Source organism: Suricata suricatta, chromosome 3, assembly GCF_006229205.1.
Source record: "Suricata suricatta isolate VVHF042 chromosome 3, meerkat_22Aug2017_6uvM2_HiC, whole genome shotgun sequence".
NCBI lineage: Eukaryota > Metazoa > Chordata > Mammalia > Carnivora > Herpestidae > Suricata > Suricata suricatta.
The window spans coordinates 170,071,554-170,091,379 of NC_043702.1; the positions used below are offsets into that span (position 1 = coordinate 170,071,554).

Below are 19,826 nucleotides of genomic sequence, written 5' to 3' on the forward strand. Positions count from 1 at the left end.
GAAGCAAGAACATCAGGCTGATTTCCCAAGCAGGGATATTAGTTCAAATCAGCAGCAAGCGGTTGCTTCAGGACTCATTTCTCTCTGCTTCATTCTCCAGTCCCTTGCGCCCTTCTCAATATCCTCCAGTGTTGAATTTGGTCCTACTCATGTCCAGATCTCAACCTGGGGAGAAAGAGAAGGTGGCTTTCCGCTGGTGCTGAGACTGGGAAGAAAGGAAGCAAGGATTCTAGTGTTGTGTGCTTGAATGTTCAGCTTTTAGAATCACATAACTGAGACCTACTTGTAATCTCAAGATGAAGAAACGAACCCCAGATGGCGGGACGCTAGTGTATGTTCGTATCTGTAGATATGACCCGGAAGAGACGGTGCGGAGGGGTAGTCTCTGTGGCGCAATCGGTTAGCGCGTTCGGCTGTTAACCGAAAGGTTGGTGGTTCGATCCCACCCAGGGACGACGCCTGGAGTTCAAGTCTTAGTTTTTTCCATCCCTCTTAAACATCACAGTTCCATTTCTAATCCAAAATCCCGCGAATTACTTGTCTGATAAGAGACATTTTCCAGGCCCGTATCCTCTGATCAGGAGCCTTCTATGGCCAAACTAGAGGTCCCCGTACTTCTCTTTCCTCCAAGATCGAAACATTTCAGAGCCGCGTTTCTGCAGAATGCCACCGCAAGTGGGCACAGCGAGTGCAGAAAACAGTTAAGGCTCTTTCCTGTTCAGTTAGTTCTTGAACCAGATGTTATGTACCTGGAGAAACCCAATGATCTCTGGCCATGTTTGAAAGGGATTAAAGTTTAAGGCATTTCATGCATTAATGTGCTCTCACATTTCTCCTAGGATTGGACACTGCTCTTACATATAGGGCTGCGGTGGAGGTCCTAGAAATCATTCTTCAGGGCTTCGACTGCGGCTCCGTCTCTTCTCTTTCCACATTACACTCCCTCTCGGTAATCTTGTCAACTTTCAAATTTGTGTCTCCACTACTTCTCTGAGTTCTAACCCTACCCATGCGTCCACCTGCCTGCTTCACGTGACCCCGTGCCCTCAGGGTCATCCTCTCCCAAGCCGAGTCCGCCTTCTCCCCAGTCCCCAGGCACAGGCTTTTCCAGTGTTTCCTCTCCATCACCTTTAGGGGAACAAGCGGGCAGGAAGGGGACTTCCTTGAAGTCTTTTTCCCTCACCCAGCAAGTCCATCAGTCATCAAGTCCTTCCAATTTTATTTCTCTGCCTTCCATCCCTGTGAGGCCACTGCCAGGTTCCCTCAGGGACCGGACCCAGGTCGCCTTGAGAAGTCCTGGTAGAAGATAAGGACTGTGTTGCAGGGACTCCTGTGTGCGACTGTTCTCGCGCCGGGAGTTCCGGTGAGCTGGACTTCCCCCAGCCAGGGCCAACTGCTCATCCTCTCACACGCCCTTCTTCCCTCACGACCCCGGACAGGAAGACCACAGAACTGGAGCTCTGTGAGCTAAATCCAACTTTCTTCCTGAAGGCTTTTAGAAAAACACAAAACCCTGGCTTGTCCCTAGTCTCCAAATATGTGCCTGCTATTCACCTATTTATTCATGCACGCATACATTCATTCAACAAACATATACTGACAAGTGTTAGGTGCCAGGCACTCTGTAAGGAGCTGCAGATTAAATGATGAGCATGAAGGCAAATACATTTTCCATATTTTTAAGTTCATAACCTACTTTCTGAAATTCCTGACAAGAACAGTGTGATCCAATTGTGCCCCCTGGGGGAATTTTCCAGAACAAATGGGACACCATGGCCCCTAAGTCTTTCTCCTGCCATCTACAGAGCTATGGAGGCCCCAAGGCTCTGCTATGTACTTGCCCCATATTGGCCGAAGGAACTTGGCTTCTGGAATCATCCAAATCCATTGTGCTGCCAGGTTTTCAGACTCAGGAGAACAGAGCAGGGTCTTTGACTGCATAGAGTTGAGCTCCCCAAAGTGCGGCACATGGGAGCTGGCAGTGAACCCAGGGTACACTCTGGTGTTTGGCCACAAACTATTCAATAAGAAATGCCAGCCCATGGACCCTGCCCAATCTTGGTAGTGTAATGAGTTAGCCTTTCTGCTGTGAAGTTAAAGCTTGATGCTTTGAGGTCCACCTAGAGACTGCTGTCCTCGAGCCACAAACTCGCTTCCTTTGCCTGCAGAACTCCGTGTCCTCAAGTCTTCATAAGCTGCTTATCTCATTTCTGGGTTGTTCCTGGTATATCTGAGGTGCCGTGGGTAGTTTCGTCTTGGTCAAAAGACTTATGAGTGAAAGAATAAACTATCTGGCCCCCACATCTCCAGCACAGAGTGTCAGGACAGACGGGGGCAACCGCCGTTAGGGGCAGACTGGGGGCAACCTTCCCGTTCGAAGGGGGGAAATCGAAGACTGCAGGTCCACATCAGTTCTGACATCCAGTCACGTTCATGCGGCCGGTTCCTTGGTGAAGCCCCATGACTGCTCTCTGGGAATGATTCTCTGCAGCTCATTCCTGCGTCTGGAATTATGCTTACCCTTCCAGAAGAATAGTCGTGTTTGCAACTGATCATTTTCTCAGCCTGCTTCCTGCTCATAGGAGGTTTGGAGGTCTAAAGGCTCCTTTTAATTTTGTCCTGTCCCTGTTCTCTTCGGTCCAAGCTGATATAGTTTCTTTAAAAGTTTGAAGAATTTCTTATAAATCGGTCAATATAGACTTCACTTATTAGGCAAAAGCCACGCTCACACATCTCTTTGAAATCAGCCCTTTTCTACATTGGGCCCCTGGTCAGGCTGCTGTGGGTCAATGTCCTTAAGATCCTTAAAAGCCTTCTTAATAGGAAGGGTCTCGGAGGCAGGCCCTTAAGATTCAGAGAAGGCCTTCTTTCTTCTTGAAAGAGTCTACGAGGCACTACTCCAATCTTCTTGAGGTGTCACTAAAGAGTTCTGTAGGTAGAGCCTTAGGTCCATGTTTCCCCTGGGACCATATTTCCCGACAGTACCTGGGTTTGATCTCCTTGCCTCACCCTTTCTTCTCTGAAGCGTTTGCTGGATGGAAACTGCCCCAAACCTTACATTTTGTCCAAATTCCAGCTGAAAACTGAGTACTTAGTCCTTTTCTTCATTGTCTTAACCGATGCCAGGTCCCGGTGCGCTCGTCCCTGGCGTTCGGCGGTACCTGTTTCTTCCGCCTCGACCTGCAGGGCGGAGAATCGTCGCGGGTTCTTTTCCTGAGAGAGGGAGAGAAAGGGCAGGAAGGGGGGACGCACAGAGAGTGAAGTCACAACACACGGTTTCAATCAAGCCTCTTCTTGCCTCTTCTAGCCTCTTCTTTATTCAGAAAACCCCGTATCTTATAAAGGTTTCAAGGTGGGAAAACAAGGCAGCTGACCCAAGTCAGTTGCTAGGAAACAGGGTTAAGGGATTAAGGCTGGAGTAAAAGGGGAACCAGACTAAAGTGTTTTAGCACAGCGCCTGAGGGGCCGATACCACCCTGCCTGCAGGGGGTTGATCTTTGATCTTCTGGCTTCTCCTGACAGGGAGTGGCGCTCCCCTGCCTATTTTGCAACTCCCCTCAGGGAGTGACATATCCGGCTAGCAAATGGCCAAGGAGCTGAATCTTTGCCGCTCCCCACACTTCATGTCTCCTTTCCAGTGTTTCATTATAGGCAGCATAGGGGAGGAAAAATTCTTTTTGGTTCTTTTAGCTATAGGCTACTTCTCTAGATTCTGATTCAAGATCCAATGGCGTGTAGACTAATGAAGAGTTTAGAATTCATTTATCCAGAAAGTCAAAGCCGGTATGTAGTTTTGACAGGTTCTATAGTTCCCTTACTAGATCCTTTCTTTGGCATGCAGTTGGCTATATTTCTGGCCTCCTAGCTCCCCTTTGGTTATTCCTTTTATCTGAGTCTGGTTGTTAATTCTCATAAATCTATGACTGGAAATGATCTCTCAATTAATTATTTTTCTGCTTATTTTGGTAAAGCTTATTTACGCTGTTTATATCCAAGACCACTAACATTTAGACTTTGGTAACAGAAATATATGGATATCCGAAATAGGGGTAAGGGCTTTGTTGGGCTGAAAACAGACAAGACATTTTGAATACCCTGGAAAGGGGGTCTAACAACCCAAGATCTGCTGTGTGGCAGTGAATGGTCATCTGTTGGCATCTGGGAATCTGCATTGCTAATGACTTAGGACTTTGTCAGAGAAATTTAAAAGCTCAGGAAGTCTCCTTTCAAAACAGTCTTAAACAAAGAGAATGGTGTAATCGATCCCCTACATTTTTAATTTATGGCACAGTTTAAAATGAAGAGATTTTAGTGACCTCCAAATGGTATATAGAAAACTGTTTCACTTTGTTTTGTTTTTTGGTTTTGTTGGTGTTTTTTTTTTTCTTGAGACAGAGATAGCCCACACAAGTGGGGGAGGGGCAGAGAGAGAGGGAAGAGAAGATCCCAAGCAGGACCCTTACTGTCAGTGAAAAGCCTCACATGGGGCTCAATCTCATGAACCCATGAGATCATATCCTGAGCCTAAATCAAGAGCCAGAAGGTTAACTGAGCCACCCATGCACCCCTCACTTTGTTTCTTTTTTAACGCTTTATCGTTTAACATACAACAAACTGCCCATATTTAAAATATACAATAAACGGGTGCCTGGGTGGCTCAGTTGGTCAAGCAACCAATTTCGGCTCAGGTCTTGATCTCATGGTTCTTGGGTTCGAGCCCCACGTTGGGCTCTGTGCTGACAGCTCAGAACCTGAGGTCCAACACTCAACCGTTTTGATCATAAATCAATATACCGGTGGTTCAAGTGCCCTGGGTGGGGGGGAGTTGGTAACCTATTGTTCCCCAGCCCTGCTGTGGCTCTGTCAGAAGGGACTTTTTCTTTTTAATTCATCCCCCTTATGTGACCAGATGAAACTGTCTTTGCAGTATGCCCAGAGAGGGCAGAGGCAAAAGCACTCTGAAAAAGCAGTTATCCTACACTGAAGCCTAACCAAGGCAGTTTTCTCTTCTGTGTGCTTAGTGTAAGGTGTCATCTTCTAGGATGCTTAATTTTCTGTGTCAACTTGACTGGGCCGTGGGGTGCCCAGATATTTGGTCAAACGTTATTTGGAGTGTTTCTGTGAGGACGTTTTTGGATGGAGTGAACATTTAAGTCAGTAGACGGAATAAAGCATCTTGCCCTCCCTAACGTGGGTGGGCATCACCCAATCAGATGAGAGAACTCCTGCTCCACCGCCTTCAGCTAGGACATTGGGCTTTCCCTGCTTTTGGACTTGGACCAGAACATCAGCTCTTCCCGGGTCTCAAGCCTACTGGCCTTGGTCTTTGGGCTTGAACTTCACCAGCAGCTCCCCTGGTTCTCGGGCCTTCGACTCCAGCTGGAACTAAGTCACCAGCTCTGCTGGGTCTCCAGCTCGCCAGCTCGCTCTGCAGACCTTGACACCCCATAATCACGTGATCTTTAAAGACAGAAACATATATAGATAGCGATAAAGATACAAATATAGTGTGGACGTAGATCTCCTATTGGTTCTGCCTCTCTGAAGAGCTCTGACACACCAAGCATGCAGGGGCCTTCCTCTCCTTGCTCTCATTAACTCCTAGTGGAAGATCTGAGGGTTCTTCAAATTACAGGAAACAGAAACAACTTTATAATTTCTTTTTTAAATTGGAAACATGCCACTGAATACAGTGCTAGGGAGGAAATGCATACCTGTTACCTGTTAGCCCACTAGCTTAACCACACGGGGGCTGCTTGAGCTGTGAGGGGAACGTGGCAGTGTCCTCACCAGAGGGAGATCCACAGAAGTTAAAACAGGAAGGACCATATGTTCAGTGGACGTGGTGAGTAGACAGGGTTCTGAGCTAATTTCCCAGGGCGCTGTGATTCGCTGGGGATGGGGCCCTGGGAAAGGTTCCTGGTTGAGGGAATGGAGAAAGATGACTCTGTTTGGGGAAGCGTGACTTTAGATTTTCCCAGTGGGGGGCAGAGGGGGGGGGTGAGGAGGTGACAGCTCTGTGGGGGTGGGCTGGAAGGTCTGAGGTGTAGTACCAAAGTAATACAGAAGCGAATAGTACAAAAGACCACCCGTGCCTCATATCTGTAATTGCAGGGAATGGTACCAGTGGAGGGTCACATCCCATATGCCCAGATGTTTTAAATTTATCAGTTAAGCTCATACACAGTAACGTACAATAAGACCTTTCCACCTAAATCGACAAAAATACTTTCTTAAGGACCTGTGAGCCCAGATTTGCATTTAGAGTTGTGAGACTCCTCAGAGCTCTGCCTGAGCACAGTGGCCCAGGGAAGGCCCTCTCCTCTCGATTCTAGCTCCTTCCTGCACCGAGAGGGGTCTTGTGCAGGTGTGTGGGCACCAGGATCTGTTCAAGCCCCTGCAAACAGCCTTCCCTTGGCCGCCTGTGGATCCACGACTGCGCGCACTGGAGCCTGTACACCTCCGCCACGCGGCTGGGGGGCGCCCTAGCCAAACTGCACCCATTTGTGCACCCAAATAACAGAGTTTGTCCTGGAAGAGGGGTATGGCTCCCGGTGGGCATGTCCCACTGGCCCGGAATGTTCCCCCCTCTGCTAGGGGAGGGCCACAGTTGGAGATCCGGAACAGTATCCTTTTGGGGGGTGAGGGAGCAAAAGAAAGACACGTTTTCCTCAATCAACTATGGTGATACTATAAAAGTGAGAGAGGCACCAACATTTTGGGAACGAAGGAAGGGAAGGAAAAACATGAGCGACCCCTGGGTCCAAGGGAATCGGTGACAAATATGTAGGAAAGTGTCCTCTTCCCTGGCTTGACTCGTGGCAATCTTTCTTGGAACTTTTCTGCCGCTAAAGTTTCCTTCCACCCTCTGACCCAAGTGGCAGTCACCGCAGCCAGCACCACACACACAACCCTACCTACAGAACATTCTCCAGATGCTTCTAAAAGCCCCTAACAGGTGGCTGCATCATTCTTGAGATCTTATTCCAGGAGGCGCTGTCCCAACAGCTAATATGTCCTTCCCTGGTGGTCTAGTGGTTAGGATTCGGCGCTTTCACCGCCGCGGCCCGGGTTCGATTCCCGGTCAGGGAAGTTGATTTGGTTTTCTTTTTCTTTCTATTATCCATCAACGATATTTTGCTGTTGCTGCGGCTTCTGCAGCCCGGTCATCCCCAAGGCCAGTTGCAAGCAGCCTTGCAGGCCAGCCAGTGCTCCCGTGGCTCCCCACTCTGGCCAGCCAAGGCCAAGCTCAGGATCTCCGGATTAAGACGATGGCTCTCAACGCCTGCATGCCGCTCAACCCTTTCCCAGGTGATCCTGAAATCAGTGCTGAGAATAGCGGACAAAGTCCCTAGGGAGCCAAAGACTGGTGTCAGATGACTTGCTACTCATCTTTGTATTATAGTTCCTGTCTTACAGGTAAAATGAACTAATCAACATATTTCTTGTTCTTACCAGTGCATCTTGTAAAATTACCTGAGCTGTCTACACCTCTGGCATGTACCTTAGGGTTTCAATGGAGGGGGGGCGGGGGGGAGCGGGAGGTAGTTACATCCATCACTAAAACCGTGTCAATGCCAATCAAACCTTAATAGAGTCATTTGATATAACTCACTTGTTTCATGTAGAAATTTTCTTAGATAGAAAAAACAATTCCATAATTCTCAGTAGAGTGAGACACAAGCGAGTTTGAATCTGCCTAGAGAAATTTTTCATTCTTCAAATTTCCCGTGATATTGACATACCTCGGGACCGGATGACATGTGCAGTGAGCACGAGCGAGCCTCGGTTACACCCGAGTTGCTGGCAGCAGCAGAAGGTTGTTGGTGATCAAAAAGAAAAGGCACTTCCCTGACCGGGAATCGAACCCGGGCCGCGGCGGTGAAAGCGCCGAATCCTAACCACTAGACCACCAGGGAGGGGCGTAAAGCAAGCGTCAGTAGCACCTCCCAGGAAAGGATCTTAGGATTGATTCAGGTATATATTAGAACTTCGGGGGGATGTCTGGGAAATGTCCTTGAAATTTTAAATAACCTTTGAACGTGCGTTTTGTAACCGAGTCCATTGGAACTAGGGCGCCTGCGTCTGAGCGGAGAAGACACCAGCAGTGTTCGTGTCCACCTTCCTTGTCGCCCGTTTGTACATAGCGTTCGCTAGGTTTGATGGACTCAGCATTCGGGATGGACCCACTGCCCCAGTGGGAGTTCAGAGACTTAAGGCGAGTGTAAGGTAAGCACGTTGTCTTGGTGGCGAAATAGACGGACCTGCCGGCCCTGAGGCCACACTTGCCATTCCAAGCAGAATTTGCTTCAAACGCAAAAAGAAAGCAATGGCGTTCTAAGCAGAAGACCAAAGACCAAATAAATAAATAAATAAATAAATAAATAAATAAATAAATAAATAATAAATCCTATCCTATCCTTTTTTTCTTTTTAACTTACTTCCTGTACTAGCCAACCGCCTGGGAGGGGGGGGTGGCGGGGGGGGGGGGATGAGGACACAGAAGGAAAGGTGGAGACAGCACGAGCCAGAGCTCTCTTTCCTTCCAGTCCTTCCTTCCTTCCGTATCAGCAGGCTGGAGGTAGAAAACGGTGGTGGGACGTGTATCTTCAGAAGTAAAAGTGGTTGTTTAACTCTGTGCAACATGTTCTGGTCATGCGGGGAGGGGGCCTCCCCCCACACGGCTGGTGGGGGGCAAACTGTGAAGCCCCTCTCGGGAACAGCATGGAAGCGCCTCATAAAGTTAAAAATAGAACTGCCCCACCCAGCAGTTGCACTACTAGGTATTTACCCAAAGGATACAAAAGTACAGATTTGAATGGGCACATGCGCCCCTTGTTAATAGGGGTCGTCGGGCTCTGCGCTGACAGCTCAGAGCCTGGAATCTGCTTCGGATTCTGTGTCTCCCTCTCTCTCTGCCCCTCCCCTTCTCACACTCTGTCTCTGTCTGTCTCAAAAATAAATAAAACATTTTTAAAAATTTGTGCATGTAGGAGCTATGAAATAGATGGCGTGATTTTAGTGATTCTGCCTATGAGTTAAATGCTTTTATATTTGCACTGTCAACTAAAACAAATCCAGACTTAGTTAAAGAGAGACTTCTCAAAAAGACTACTGCAATGGAGAGAATGTTCCAATCCTAGAAATCTGCAAATAGCTCAAAATCAAACAGCAAAAGGTGTTTCTTGCATAGGGTGGATTAAGCAGAGCTTAGCAGAAACTTTTTTTTTAAAAAACGTTTTATTTATTTTTTGAGAGACAGAGCATGAGCGCATGAGCAGTGTATGGGGCAGAGAGAGACACAGAATCAGAAACAGGCTCCAGGCTCTGAGGGCAGAGCCCGACACGGGGCTCAAACCCACGAACCGTGAGACCATGACCTGAGCTGAAGTCGGACACTTACCCGACTGAGCCACCCAGACACCCCAGCAGAAACTTCTAAGGGGAAGTTGAGGCATCGAGGAAGAGTGAAATGAGAGCATGATGATGATGCTGCAGTTTCCCAGGAAATGTGTTTCCCCTTGGGCACCTGATGGTCAGGATAAGCTGGTAAATGGGACATGTCCTGCAAAGGGGTGCTCAGTCAATCTTGGGGACAAGCCAAAGTCCAAGGGCCTACGGGGAGGGGAAAAGCGTGACTGCAGGTAGCTCAAGCAAAAGCAGAGGATCAGAAATGGGGCTCGTACAACGTAAAAGATAACCAGTAACATTGGTGCTAACCATTTTAATTTTTCTTTACATGTAATGACATTCAATAGCAAATAAAAATGACACCATGACAACTTGGGAAGGAAGCCATATAAGAAAGTGAAAAGCTTTGTTTCACTACCTTTCACAGCCCTTTTCTTGATGCTTGCTGGACAAGACCCCAGAACTCAGGAAGCCCAGGCTACGTTTCCCATCTAGGCGTCCGGCTAGGCCCTGGACCTGGTTGATGGCTCTTTTTGCTTTGCCTGTAGGATAGAGGCCAACAGATGGTTCTTAGCGATCACCCAGCGCCCTTTCCTCTGGCACAAGCCGGGCCCGGCAGGCCTGTCCCCTGAGCCCAAGGTTGGATTTTGCTGACCGTAGGCTGAGCCTCTCTTCTCTGCTCTGCCGGCTTCCACATGGGGGCCCCACACCTCCCAGGTGGCTGCGGGCCACCTCTTCGTCCCGGTGGGAAGAGGGGCTGTCTAGGACCACCCACCTGCCACAACCTTGTGGACTTGGGAGGGGGAGGGATGGAAAGCCACGCGACTCCTAGGCTCGGCTCTCTCTCTCTCTCTCTCTCTCTCACAGGCAGGGGACTGGACACTGGTGGTCGCCAGGGAGCTATGGCCCAAGAAGAATCAAAGCCTTGTCGCTTGCTGGACCCAGAGCAGAAGAAAGCTATAGATAACCGACTTTGAGGAAAAGCCCATCTCCTGCCTCGTTAGTATAGAGATGATTTATTCCCATCTGTCACAGGAGAATAGGATTTAATTGACCATTCATTTAACCAATTCGTTACCACATCACTTTTGCTTATTCATCTTATTTCCTGGCCTCCAGGTAAAATCAGGCAGTGAGTTACCATATAGAAATACATTCCTGTTTTACAAGAAAGCCAAAGGGATTAAGTATGACTTTCTTGACATCGCAAGTCTAGTACATGCATTACTGGTGACAGTCACCAGTGGAAAGACCAAAAATGTATAATGAGTCGGCTGCCTAGAACTCTAATTTTAACTATTTTTAGGATTTCAAACTAAGAGAAGGTTTTAGCATTGATAATGCGGTGCTTCTATTGACATAACCATTCTAGATTTAGCAGATATCTGAAATATCGTGCATGTGTCAGTGTGAAAGTTTAATCACAAAACAGTGATTCTCCACGGGACGGGGGCAAATTTTGGAATTACGTAATCTTCACAGCCTCCCAGCCGTTCAGGTGCCGACGGACCTAGCGACTGGGTGTTTGATGCTGGCCTTTGTTTCTCCTGAGAATTACAGCTAGGAAGACTGGGAGCTCACTGCCACTCTTAATTTACACTTTGGAGTAAATGATCACCATTTTTACTTTAAAAGTTGTTAATGTTTTATTTTATTTTTTGAGAGAGAGAGATCGATCGGGGGAGGAGCATAGAGAGACGGAAAGAGAGAGAATCCCAAGCTTAGTCACGTAACCAACTGAGTCACCCAGGGCACCCCTAAAATTTTTCGTAATGTTTATTTATTTATTTTGAGAGAGAGAGAGCGTGAGCGCAAGCAAGGGTGGGACAGAGAGAGAGGGAGAGAAAGAATCCCAAGCAGGCTCCATGCTGCCAGCACAGAGCCTGATGCAGGGCTTGAACGCACAAACCAGGAGATCAGGCCGAAGGCTTGAATCCACAAACCATGAGAGCATGACCTGAGCTGAAACCAAGAGTTGGGCCTTTAAGGAACTGAGCCACCCAAGCGCCCCTACTTTTAACATGTATTTCCGAAAGAAGTCATGAAAGCAGCTTACAGAAGAGGTTGCTGAGAACCTCCTGTCAGCAGGTGAAAACGCCGGTGGATGGAAATTCCCTCACCGACCCGGGGAACCCCCCTCCTCAGTCCGAGGGACGGGTCCCTTCGGCCAGCACAGGGGCCCGCCTAACTCTCCACTCGGGTCTCAACTCTGGGTGAAAGAAGGAGTGGCTTCCCCAGGAGCAGGACTTTGGGAGACATGAAGCGAAGTGCCGGCCCCCAAAGGTAGCGGTGATGCTCCCCGCGTCTGGCTTTTGCAATCACTCGAGTCCTTCCTGCTAGAGGCTCCGGAGCTCAGGGCTGGGTCCTTCGCGGTGGCGAGTCCCAGCGCCATGCCGGCAGGGCTGAGCACCTGAACAAGACTTACCTGCGAAGCCAGACCGGTCGGCACACTTGGGACCGCTGGTGGTCACCTTCAGCTCTGACCTCATGGTGGGGGGTGCGATCCTGCCCCTGGACGACCTTTCCTGGGGTGACCACCCTGTAACCTCATCCTGAGGTGACCTGCCCTCTATGTTTCAACCTCCCTTCGTTCGTTCTACAACTTTCCAAGTCTTTGGTTTTGGTCTCTGCTGAGGGCCCCAACTCCTTCCTGGCCGTGAGTGAAAGAGAGGAGATGCTAGCATCTGTCTGACTTGATAATCAGTTCTAAAATAATGTTCTTTATTTATTCTAAAATGATATAGTGTTCTAAAATAATGAGGCCCCGCCCCAATATGCCAAGCGTCTGAGAGACCCCGCGGAGGCAGTGGGATACTGTAATGTACCAGGAAATGTGTGCTCTGGTCTTCATCCCAGGCTCCAGGCCAGAGCTCCAAAACCTTTGGAATTTCCTAAGAAAGAAAGGCGCTGGGACCATCTTCTGTTCCAGAATTTGCTCTTTGACCTGGCTCCTGCCCCAGAGCTCCTAAACCCCTTGGAATCCCCTTGGAGAGGCATGTGGTATGTTTTAATGAGACAATTCACGGTGGGCTCCTGGATAGCTTCCAGATGGGGTCCAGACACCAGAAAAACCATTATGATTCGAAGCCTGGACATTTCAGTGACCCCACTCCCACCCCCACCACTCTGGAGAGAGGGTGGAGACTGAGTTAATAACGGATTGACCCTACTTGATGAAGCCTCCACCAAAAACCCCTTAGGTAGGGGGTTCGAAGAGCTTCCAGGCCGGGGAAACACATGGAGGGGCCAGGAGGGTGGCACACAGCCCCTGTCTATGCCCCTTCTCAGGTACCCTGCCCTGTGCATCTCTTCTACCAGGCTGTTCCCGAGTTGCATCCTTTTCTAATAAAGGGAAACTCTGGTAAGTAGCCTGTTTTCCTTAGTTCAGGGAGTCATTCTAGCACATTAGCGATCGTCTGATTTATAGCTCATTGGTCAGAAGCGCAGATGACCACCTGCCCTTGTTGATAGGTACCTGACTGGGGGGTGGGGGGCAAGCGGTGTCAGGTGGGGCCGAGCCCTTAACTGTGGGCTCTGACGCTGTCTCTGCGATCCTAGCATCAGAACTGAGCTGCTGTCCCCGGCTGGGCGTGGGGAAGCCTCCCACCCGGTTGGGGAGCGGACTGGAAGTGTCTGTGTGAGCAGAAACGGGACTCCCAGGAGGAAAGACATAGGAAAGAGAAAACGGAGTTTTCCTAAGTGCCTTCTAAATTAGTTGCTGGGCGAACACCAAGTGTATTTGTAAAGTTTCAAATAGAAGCTGGTTTCCTTAGCCTGGCCAGGTCCGCCTCCTGTCCCCTCCCACCTGTCGTGATCCCACGTCGCCAGGGATCCCCCGGCCCTTGCGCGATGGGGAGAACCGCGGGGCCCGCATCTGTCGGGCCCTGGCCCGCAGACCTCGGCTCTCCACCCCGGCGACACCGGGGCCCGCGGCTCCCGGGAGAGGCGCGGTCAGGATCACGGCCAGCGGCTGGAGGAGTCGCAGAGCTGCAAGGCGTATTTCCAGGCGCCCGCTACCGGCGCGTTTCCGTAGTGTAGTGGTTATCACGTTCGCCTCACACGCGAAAGGTCCCCGGTTCGAAACCGGGCGGAAACAAGTGTACCTTTTTCTTACCCCCCACCTTGCCTGGAGTCCTGCGGAGGGACCCGGCGCCAGGGCGGGCAGGTGGCGGGGGCCCGCGCGCGTCCCCAGGCACCCCGGTAGCCCCTCGGCGCACGCCCCGCTGCAGTGTCCCCTTCCGGGCGGGGAAGCGACAGCGTCCGTGGCAGCTCAGTGAGCGGAGCCCTCGGTCGTACCGATGCGGACCCCCGATGACCGGGTTCTGGTCCAGACTCTGCTGGGCCCCGCCCACTTCGGCGGGGACCGCGGCGGCCGCGCCCCCTGCAGACCATCTGCCAAGCTGTGCGGGGACCCGGCCCGTGCTTGGCGACCGGCCGCTCCCGGCTGACGACCCGCAGGACTCAGGAGCCGGGCCCCCAGCCGATCGGCCTTTACCGGCCTCCCTCTGTCCTCCGCGTCCGCCCCCGGCACCCGCCTGGCGCCCTTGGCGGGAGCTAGCGCCTCCCTCGCTCTTGCCCCGCCCTCCCCGCGCGGATCCTAAGGCCCCGCCTCTCGACCACGTGGAAAGGATACATTTTCTTCTTGTTACAAAGTTCTGCTCACAATCAACCCCTCCCGCAGACGCCTCACCGGAGAAGACAGAGGAGCAGCAAATGATCACAGGAAAAGGGGTTCAACATTATTAATTAGAGAAACGCAAGTTAAACACAGGCCGAGACAGCACGGGACGCTGTTATAAGCACTCGCGGCGTCCGGTTGTCCGGGGTGCAGACGACTCGGTCCGGGGCGAACCGAAGAGTCCACTCGGCGGTTTCCATAAAAGTTAAACCGCTGACATACGACTCGACCTTTCTAGTCCTCGGTATTCACTAAGCAAAAATAAAGGAAATACCCATCTGGAGACTTGTATATGGATGTTCATAGCAGCTTTATCTGTAATAGCGAGAACCTGGAAACACGCAGATGCCAGTGAACAGATGAAGTTAAATTGCCATATCGCTAAGCGAAAGAACACTCCGCATCCCCGCCACCCAGAAAGGAATCAACTAGTGAGAGGACATGGACCTCAAAATAATTATGCCGAGTGAAATCCCAGCCAAAAGAGAGTGGGATAGGAGTGCGTTTGTATAAAATTCTAGAAAATGAAAGCTGTCAGGACAGAAGCAGATCAGAGATTGTTTGGGAAATAGGGGAATAGCAGGTGATGAGAATGAAAAAGGGACCCCGAGGTGCCCAGGTGGCTCCGGCCTTTAAAGGTGGGACTCATGACTTCAGCTCAGGTCACCATCTCCCAGTGCGTGGGTTCAGCCCTGTGTCAGCCTCTGCACTGTTTGGAATTCTCTCTCTCCCTCTCTCTGCCTCTACCTCTCTCTCTCTCTGACTAAATTTATTTGTATATTTTAATTTTTTAATGTGTGTATTTTTTCAATTTTATTTTTAAGTTTATTTATTTATTTTGAGAGAGACGGAGAGCATGAGCAGAGGAGAGACGTGAGAGAGAGGGGAGGGAGGGAGGGAGGGAGGGAGAGAGAGAGACAGAGAGAGAAAATCCCAAGCAGGCTCCACACTATCAGCGCAGAGGCCAATGCAGGCTTGAACTCACAAACTGTGAGATCATGACCTGAGCTAAAATCAAGAGTCCAACACTTAACCGACTGAGCCTCCCAAGTGCCCCGAAAAATTTATAAAAATATATGAACTTTAAATGTATAAATAAAAAGGGCCCACAGAAATTTGAAGGGGTGATGAATATGTTCATGATCTTAACAGTAGCACAACTGTATTGTGACTTTCATTGGCCATAGGCACCTGGACCTTTGCGGCCTGCTTCCTTCATAAAAATTATTTTTTAAATATTAAAGACCTTTTGGGGTGCCTGGGTGGCTCAGTCGGTTGATCCTCTGACTTGATTTCGGCTCAACTCTTGAGCTCCGCACCGAGTATGGAGTCTGCTTAAGATTCTCTCTCCCCCTCTTCCTCTTTCACCTGCTCATGCGGTCTCATTCTCTCTCTCTTTCTCTCTCTCTCTCTCTCTCTCTTAAAAACAAAAACAACATAAGGGCGCCTGGGTGGCTCAGTCAGTTAAACGTCCAGCTTCGCTCAGGTCATGATCTCGTGGTTTGTCAGTTCGAACCCCACATTGACCTCTGTGCTGACAGCTCAGAGCCCGGAGCCTGCTTTGGATTCTGTCTCTCTCTTTCTCTCTCTCTCTCTCTCTCTCTCTGCCCCTCCCCCACTCGCACCCTGTTTCTCTATCTGTCTCTCTCTCTCAAAAATAAATACTTTTTAAAATTTTAAATAAAAAAACAAAAATTATTAAACACCTTTAAAAATATGCGAATACAAAAATAATTTACAAATGCATTGGTATAAAGATGAATGCATTAATATGTAAAAATATGTTCTTGAATATAAAAGTCTGTTATTGTCTCTGACTTTAAAAGAATTTTTAAGGATTAAACCATTTTTTTTAATTTACAATAAATGAAAGCATTTTCATAGGTGTTTGATTCCTTTGCTTAATGGATTTCTGCGGGGGACCAACCCACACACCACAATCGAAAGGTCCCGAGTAGGGGGTTGGTGTCGGCGAAAATATCTCTAGAAAAGAAGACGGACAAGACAAACAAGACAGATGAGACAGACAGTGTGGATGGCGGTTGGTAGAAAAGGACACGTTTATTGAGATAGCCAGGGTCTTATATACCCTGGGTGATTACATCATTCTTATCAGTAAGTAACAGATTTAAGTCATTGCAAAAAAAAGAATCCCCTAATAATAGTCTGGTTTTAAACATATACATTCCTTAAGGCCCTTCATTAGTTATTCAAGGGTGGGATGCTTATCCTTAAGCAAATCTTTTGGGAGAGGATTATGTTCACTCCCTACGGTAGACAAAGAGCCAGAAAATAAAGTAAATCATAGGATGAACAGAAGCCATATGTGCAGTCCAAGAGGCAAAATATTGTTTGAGGGTTATTTTTGCCTACTGGGCCCCAACAGATTTCAAGGATGGCTTCACAGGTCAATACATGTACCAAAACTTAAAAACCTGTACATTTTACGTATGTGCACTTGCATGTCAAGCATGCCTTAACCTAGCTGTTAGGAATTGTTTTAGGGGCTTCTGGGTGGCTCAGTTGGTTGGGCATCAGACTTCTGCTCAGGTCATGATCCAACAGCTCTGGGTTCGAGCCCCGCATTGGACTCTGTGCTGACAGCTCGCAGCCTGGAGCTGCTTCGGATTCTGTGTGTTTGTGTCTCTCTGCCCCTCCCCCTTTCATGCTCTGTCTCTCAAAAATAAATAAAAAATAAAAAGAAACTGTTTTAGCACTTCTCAGAGAATAAAACACATATATGAAGTCTGTTCTGGATGCTCATGTAAATATATATTTTAAAGTCTTTTACTGAAAGTTCATACAAAGTGCACCTGGCTGGCTCTGTTGGTACAACCCGTGACTCTTGATCTTGAGTCAGGAGTTTGAGCCTCATGTTGAGGGTAGAGATTATTTTAAAAAATAAAGAAATTTAAAAAAATTTTTTAACATTTATTTATTTTTGAGAGACAGATCATGAGCAGGGGAGAGGCAGAGAGAGAGGGACACACAGAATTGGAAGCGGGCTCCAGGCTCTGAGCTAGCTGTCAGCAAAGAGCCTGATGTGGAGCTCGAACCCACGAACTGTGAGATCATGACCTGGGCTGAAGTCGGACGCTCAACCGACTTAGCCCCCCAGGCACCCCTAAATTTTATTTTAATCTTTATTTTTGAGAGAGAGAGAGAATGTGAGTGGTGGGGGGTGGGGAAAGGGAGACAGAGAATCCGAAGCAGGCTCCATGCTGTTATTGCAAACCCTGACACGGGGCTCAAACCTACCAATTATGGCCTAAGCCAAAGTCAGTCGCTCGACTGACTAAGCCACCCAGGTGCCCCAGAAATTTTTTTAAATCTTTAAGAAAAAAAGTTTGTATGAAACAGAACTATATATTCACAACAGTAAATCATTTTTGGTGGACCTCAGGGACAGCGTTAACCTCAATTCATTGTCCTCTATCCACACGGATGGGTACAAAACTCTTCTCTTTATTTTATTTTTGCCTTGATCTTTTTCCGTTTACTCCCAGCCCCTCTGATGTGTTTGATATGTAGCTCGGATTTGTATGTTTCCTTGTACGATGTGCACTTGGTCTGTGAGTAACGTTGGCTCTCAGCACTGACTTTCTGATCTGCCTGTGTGGTCGCCGGCACCTTCAGTCCTGCGTTCCTAACTGCTGTAAATAGGTTTGTAGTGAGCATCTGCCCATTTTACTTTCCCTTCCCCCATGACACCGGCCTGCGCTCCCTGCTATGGCGAACAATGCCGCCGCACATTCTTTATTAAACAAATATTTATAGAGTGCCTAAGTGCCAGGTACTGTTCTCACCCCTGGAGATTCGATAATGACAAAGAGGGACAAAAACAAATCCCTGCCGCATGGAGTTTACAGTCCAGTGGGTGAGACAGACAATAACAAGATAAAAGATATACTATGCTCAGTGATAACAAGTACTAAGAGGGAACAAGAGGGCAGCAGAATATGAAATGTCTGGCAGTATATGGGGGGGGGCAGGGATATGGGGAGTGTTAGATTGCATGGCCAAGGAGGGGCCCCTGAGAATGTGACTTTTCAGTTGAAACCTAAGAGAGGTGAGGAAACTAGCCCTGTAGATATCTGGGTGCCCAGCTTCCAGGCTGAGGGGCGGCAAGTGCAAAAGTCCTGTGGCCGGAGCTGTTGTATTCCAGAAATCACAAAAAGACCCCTGTAACTGGATCAGGGTGAGCTAGGGGGCAGTAGAGTGCCCTGTAAGACATAATAAGAAATTTGGCGTTTGCTTTGCAAGCTCGGGAAACGCATGTCCCTGCAATGCACGACAGGACAGAGAATGGATCTACAAGCCACAGTGGCTGTATGTGGTGAAACGTCAGCCAACCAGCTGCACAGAAGGAATAACTACGTCTCCTTCAGTGGCCCTGCTTTCTTCCCTATCCTGAGCCCAAAGTGGTCAACTGCTCTCCTTCATCCTTGTCCCAGACCAACTAACCTAGCATTCCTTGGTCACCCATTCCACTAGTTCCTTTCTGAGTGGATGCCAGAAACCTGGGCCAGTGGGGAGAAGGGTGAATTCCGCAGAGCTCTGTGCACCATGAAAGGAGTCCCTCCCTGTTGGTCAGAATATTTCAGGGCTTTACAGAGAGTACAAAGAATCAGTCGGGCAACAGGCCTGTACTGCCCACACTGGCCAGGATCTTCCACTCAGATCCGTGGTGGGATGCAGAAGGGAAAGGCAGGGGCAGGGAGATGGCCTTCTCTGCCGGAGCCAACGCGTCCGCGGCTTCCTGTGGAGGTTGTGAGGTCGCTTCAGGAAGCACTGTGGTCTTGTCGCCCTGCTCCCTTCTCTGCTGTCATGCAGACCCAGGTCCAAGGAAGGGGTGATGGGCCTTCCGAGGAGTCTCAGGATAGAATCTGTGAGGCTTGCTTAGAAATAAGAAACCGGCTGGATCGCCCGTGTTTGGGGCCTGAAAGGGGTAGTCTGCATGTTAGGGAGCCTCTGAGAGGCTACCGCAAGTCGTGGCCAGCTGGGAAGGCCCCAGGCCTGTCCCCACAGCGCGCCACAGGAAGCCGGCTCAACCCAGGCAAGATGGCGGATGCCGTGTCAGAAAACCCCTGAGCAAATTAGTGCAAAGAAAAAGTGCAAAACCCTGCTTCCCGCCCAGGGGACAAATATTCCTTCTCCTAGTTAACACCGCTCAACACAGGATACGGAGACCTCCAGTGATGTGGGGAACAAAGGAGAAAGAAATGCAGATCAAATTACATTTCCTTCGGAAGGCAGACAAAGGAGGCCTTCCTCCAGGAACTCCAAACCGTCTTAGTGTGAATGCTTTGCTAGAGGGAAACACAACCTTAGCAGGACCCTAGCGAGGCCCCTTTAGCACAGGGAAGTCCTTTAGGAAGCTTCCCCCAGCCTTTCCCTCCTCTAACTCCCAAGGATATAATTAATCTACTGCTCTTTACAATCCCAGAGCCACTCTCTCTGTCCACAGGTTCTGGTAATAAACCACTGGTTTTTTGCATTGAAAGTATCTCAAGTTCTTTCTGGCCAAACCCCAACATTTTCCACATCACAACAACCATGGCACACAGCTCTCTCTCTTGACCTTGGCCGCTCTCCTATCTCGAGAGTGCACTTTCACCTTGATAAACCTTCCGGCTTGTGTCACCTGTTAGACCTTTCCCTCCTGAAGCGAGTCACCGAGAGTGAAACCCACGGACACAAACAGAGATGGTGTATCGGTTTATTTTAGTTTGGCCGA

General features: G+C 49.1%; 4 non-coding genes across 4 annotated transcripts; 3 read left to right on the forward strand and 1 right to left on the reverse strand.

Annotated features, from left to right (window-relative positions):
• The first annotated feature begins 381 nt into the window (after positions 1-381).
• Positions 382-455, forward strand: TRNAN-GUU. The gene has a single exon. It is a non-coding gene; the product is annotated as a tRNA-Asn (tRNA).
• Positions 456-7,020: 6,565 nt separating this feature from the next.
• On the forward strand, positions 7,021-7,092 carry TRNAE-UUC. Its single transcript has one exon. It is a non-coding gene; the product is annotated as a tRNA-Glu (tRNA).
• A 755-nt stretch (positions 7,093-7,847) lies between these two features.
• On the reverse strand, positions 7,848-7,919 carry TRNAE-UUC. Its single transcript has one exon. It is a non-coding gene; the product is annotated as a tRNA-Glu (tRNA).
• A 5,515-nt stretch (positions 7,920-13,434) lies between these two features.
• On the forward strand, positions 13,435-13,507 carry TRNAV-CAC. The gene has a single exon. It is a non-coding gene; the product is annotated as a tRNA-Val (tRNA).
• Positions 13,508-19,826: the final 6,319 nt, after the last annotated feature.